At 47.2% G+C, this 4,937-nt stretch overlaps 2 pseudogenes; both read right to left on the bottom strand.

Annotated features, from left to right (window-relative positions):
• Positions 1-138: 138 nt before the first annotated feature.
• Positions 139-2,429, bottom strand: LOC139349467 (peroxiredoxin-like 2A; annotated as a pseudogene).
• Positions 2,430-2,573: 144 nt separating this feature from the next.
• On the bottom strand, positions 2,574-4,747 carry LOC139349686 (peroxiredoxin-like 2A; annotated as a pseudogene).
• Positions 4,748-4,937: the final 190 nt, after the last annotated feature.

The raw sequence follows: 4,937 nt of genomic DNA, 5'->3' as shown, positions 1-4,937 counted from the left end.
AATCCATGGCGATTGGCTGGATTTTACTTAATTTGATTGGACAATAAAGATGCCAGTCAACTGACAGTAAATTCAGGACATCAGTGCGACATTTCATTACGCTTATAAAATGACGGGTGACTCCAATAAATCCATCTCAGTTAGAGCTTTTAGCGTCTTTATTGTGGTTTGAGTTGGTTTTCAGCATCAGATCTGCATCCTCAGGGGTTTCGACACAGACCGTCATGAACAAACCAGCATCAACAGCACAGCAGCAGTGAAACATCAGCTCAGATGTAGCCAGCAACATCCCTGACTTGCATCCCAGTTCTCGTCAGTTTATTGGCATTTATTAATTTTCTTTGCTGCCTCCAGGACGGAGCACAGGTCAGCTTTGTCTCCAAACTCCTTCTCCCTGTGCTCCAGCAGTACACCCTGAGGAAGAGGGGAAGCAAATGTGGATCAGTGAAGTCATGAATGAGTATCAACTGCAAACAGTGCCCCTCTGCATTACCTGTGTTTCTACTCCAATGACATACAAGCCTCCAAGAATGAGCCCCTCTCCATCTTTGTTGCCCTGGTAGCCTTTCCTCTGGGCATGGACCAGGTTTTGTAGAACACCCAGACGGACAAGACCAAGACCCAGACCCATCCTTCTGTCTTTAGGGCCGTAGAAAACTCGCTGCAATGGAAGCAAAAGAGGAAGAGAGCAGAAACTGAGAGCAAACGCATGCTTTTTGTTTATAAATCCAGGTCACACTCTGTGTACAAATACCTTATGATCCACAAAGATCTCCCCATTGAAGTACGGCCTGAAGTTCTGGACCTCGGCGCCGACGTCCTCCTTCACCACAGCGTACAGAGGGACCCCGAGCTCGTCCAGCCGGGGCCTCAGAGAGGACAGCTCTGCAGCCTCCTGAGGAGAGATGGAAGACAGCAACGCGGCAGGGCTGTCAATGGCTGCTGGTCCTGGCTTCTGTCACACACGCCTCATTTTTCTGGTACAGACACCAAACTGGAGCTAACGGCTGGCTACCATCATCAGTGACATCATCACTGCCAGCTGTCTGGTGCTGACAGAAAAACAATGGCCGACAATTAAGAGACAGATGTATCCTGTTTTTAAGTTTTTACTTTTCTACAGCTGCTAAAATATCTTCTACAGTGTCTTTTTACTTCAAAGCACCTCAACCGACACATGAAAGAGCACTGTGTCACTGTTACGTGAGCAATACTCAACATGTGTACATGTGTACGTACGCTGGGTACCCTCACAAACACAAACACATGCACCTCTCTGCACAAGGCTCATCCAGGACGCCTCACCGCTCCATGTCTCTCCCACAGAGTCTGTCCTTTCACCGTCTTCCCATCTGCAGAATCACACAAAACGCGCAAAGTTTGACTTCTTTCCTTTGATGGAAATGTGCATTTTGGAAAAAAAACAAAAACAAAACAGAATACAAGCAGAGTAAACAATCTGATCACAAGCAGCTGTTCAGCTTTCCATCATGCCTCATCAGCAGAGTGAGTTTTCCCAGTTTTTGTATTTTTACTGAGAACTTTAAGAACAAAGTTCAGCTCATGAAAAGTCCTTTAAAGCACTAAGAAAAACATAAATTCATGGCATAAAAGCTTGCAGGACAGCTCTTGAGTGGACCATGCGGTGAAACGCTTATTTCCATTTCGTTCACCTCCCGTTGTTGTCTGCAGATCAGCGGCACCCAGCTCCTCCAGAGAGGCCGGGGACGACTTCGTTAGAAATAAGTCAGTGTTGGCGAGGAGCACTGCGACCAGCAGTGAGGCCACAACTGCCAGAGCCACATACCACATGTCAAACAGCTCCCCCCTCAGGACGAAGGACGTCACTGCAGAGAGCAGAGAAAATAAATTCAGTTCAGCAGCTGTTCTGTTGTTTTTAACAGTATTCACAATGTCATATATCATATCTTTAAGTATTAAAATGCATTGAAGTTGTTAGAAAAATGAGTACATTCTGCATTTGAAGGACTACACCCTTCATGCAGGGCGATCATCTTTATCAGCCGTATGCAGCCGTCCTCTGCAGCAACAGCACTTAGATACAAACATGCCGCATAATGAGCTCAAACATTACAGGTAACAGCCGATAAATAACCTTTACTTTTCAAACTTACTTGATAAAGAAGCTTGTCAGCAGTACGTTCAGTAGATTTGGTTTTTAAAAAAAGGAAAGACTTTTGGGTGAAGCAGCTAAAGCATCAGCATAAAATATCAAAGTCATCCTGCACAAAACACCATGAATGTGCTTCTATTCAATGCTATTTAAAACAAAGTCACACCAACCTGTTTCATGGAAAAGTATCCAGACTGTCTGGTCCAGTCGCTGCGGTGCAAAGACAGCAGTCAGAGGCTGGTTTAGTGCGGATGGGACGGAGCTTTCAGAGGTGGAGGAAGCCCCTGCAGGAAAGCGGACTGGTCTCAAGCGGCGATGTTGGCCCTGAAAAACGGCCCCACCCTCCACCCAGTGGAACTCATAACTTTCATCTCAGGACGTGCAGCATCTGATCTGAACAACTTCTTCCGAGCAAGGGAATAATAAAAAAGACAAACCTCAGAGCACAACTCTGTGTTTTATTGGTGAAAGGTCACAGGCTCTTGGCCCCAAAGATAACAGCAGTATCACAGGGTAACACAGGAAGATGAGCGCTACACATCAGGTCTGCTTCCTCTCTCGAGTTTAAAGACAGACCATCACTAACACACTCAGGGCCTCCTGCTGCACAGTCACACTCCGCAATGCTTCAGGTTTTCCTTCAGACCAGTACACCAACAAACTCACTGATATAATGTGCTTTTACAAATTCTTTCTTATATATCTGTCACGTCATTAAACGGTTCTAAACTCTCTCTGTGCCACATTTCACAGACATGAGAGTCCGATCAGGGGCACTATTTGCCCTCTAACGGCAGAAGTTCTTGTGATATTCTTCTGGCAGCTCGGATGACGTCTCCAATGTTGACTTTATCTCCAAATTCAATCTCTCTGTGCTCCAGCAGAATTCCCTGTGGGACAATAACAACAAATACAGAATTTCCGTCAGCCAAAAGTACATGAAAACAGATCCAAGTGTGGTTTTTTTCCTCCTCTTTGATGTGGATTTTATTATTGCAACTGGTTGTAATAATTGCAGCCATCTGAGCCGTCGAGGTTTCACCTGCTCTCCTTGTCCAATGACGAAGACCCCACCGAGGACAAACCCCTCTCCCAAAACGTTTCCCATGAAGCCGTTCTTAAAGGCCCTCAGGCCGTTCATCCACACCCCGACACGCAAGAACGCCAGGAGACCCATCTTCCGCTCACGGGGCCCATAAAACCGCCTCTGCAAGGCAAGCGGACAAACCAGAGGCCTTGAATCACTCATGTAGACCTAAACTGATTTCACACAGATCCTCAATGACTTCAGTGTGTTTAGAAGAAGCTGAAAACTGGCTGCATCTGGTTTGAAGATGGGAAACTGACCACACAATACACTGATTCACTACAGAAAACAACCTTCTCATCCAAGAAAATCTCCCCCTTGAAGTACGCTCTGAAGTTCTGGACCTCGGTGCCGACGTCCTCCTTCACCACGGCGTACAGAGGGACCCCGAGCTCGTCCAGCTGGGGCTTCAGAGAGGACAGCTCTGCAGCCTCCTGCAGCCAAAGACCACAGTCCCATGAACAAAAAGGTACAAATCTGCTATTGTACGTTCCACAAATACAAAAGGAACTGCACATGTTAACCAATAAATCAATCCCAGGCCCACTCCAGTCATAAATCTACAAATGTTTTTGCTCTTAGTTGTAGTTTTTACATAACTGTGAAGGTTTTGTTTCATGTGCATTGTGCCTACAGTTATTTCTGAAGGTCTAATTTCACATGCATTGCCTATTTTAATGGTCTTATGTGTAGGTGCAGCACTGTTATGCACAGACGGGCTCCTGAGCTACACCTCTGTTCTGTGGTGGCAGTACGTCTTTCATGGGACTCGACAGCCCCACAGAACTTAATACTGAACTGTAGTGCAGATCCTAAAGATTTTTAATTGTTATTGGATATAAAACAAACACATGATGGAGTCTGGGGTCATTCCTACAGTGAGACAATGTGGAAAAAGGGATGTTAAAGGGTTAAAAATCCCCTCTAATGAGGCCAATGACTCATTTCACAGAGACTGACTGTGATGGTCCTCTCAGACACTGGGCTGTCCTGTCATTACCTCTCTGCACAAAAATCATCCAGGTCGGCGCACTGCCATGATGACAGCTCCAGACTTCTCCCACAGAGATTTAGCTTTCAGGATCCTTGTTTCTGAGTGAGGAAAGGAGGCAAAGGGGTAAAAGAGTTGAGCAACAGAGTGAACGCAGAGCGGATTCCAGCTGAACAACAGACTCTTTCAGCACACTCACATCCAAACTGGGACCTACCTCCTTTCAGAGTTTTCAGTTCTGTCTCCTCCAGGTGGTTGAGAGTGGCCTTCAGGGGTGGTGTCAGCAGCATGTCAGTGAAAAAATTCGTAACACCTGTAAAGAGGCCGCCGATGCTGGCCGCCGCGTTGGCTATGAGCTCCAGTGCCATTTCTCCTTTCTCTCTTCGGTTTAACGCATCTTAGTCTGTACCATGAGAGCAGCAGCTCCTGCGACTGCACCGCGGCTACCAGCGCATTTAAAGTCCAGCCGAAGTTCCCCTGCCCTCTTCTGCACCCTGATACGGATCATACGCCTTGATCACACGCAGCTGCGTTTGATCAGCGGCGCCGTCATCCAGTCTGCAGCGAGGACACGCCTGCGCGGCCCGGAGCGCCGAGTCCACCGCGGGCACGACGCGCCAGCGCGGGCCCTCCTCCTCCAGTGCAATGGTCACTGAGGAGAAGGAGATCTGCGCCGTCATCGGCCAAAATGTCAGAAACGTTGCAGGCTTACACAATAAAATCTG

This window comes from Chaetodon trifascialis, chromosome 21 (assembly GCF_039877785.1).
Source record: "Chaetodon trifascialis isolate fChaTrf1 chromosome 21, fChaTrf1.hap1, whole genome shotgun sequence".
Lineage (NCBI taxonomy): Eukaryota > Metazoa > Chordata > Actinopteri > Chaetodontiformes > Chaetodontidae > Chaetodon > Chaetodon trifascialis.
The sequence above is the reverse complement of the archived record's forward strand: the minus strand, read 5'-3'. Positions and strand labels throughout refer to the sequence as shown.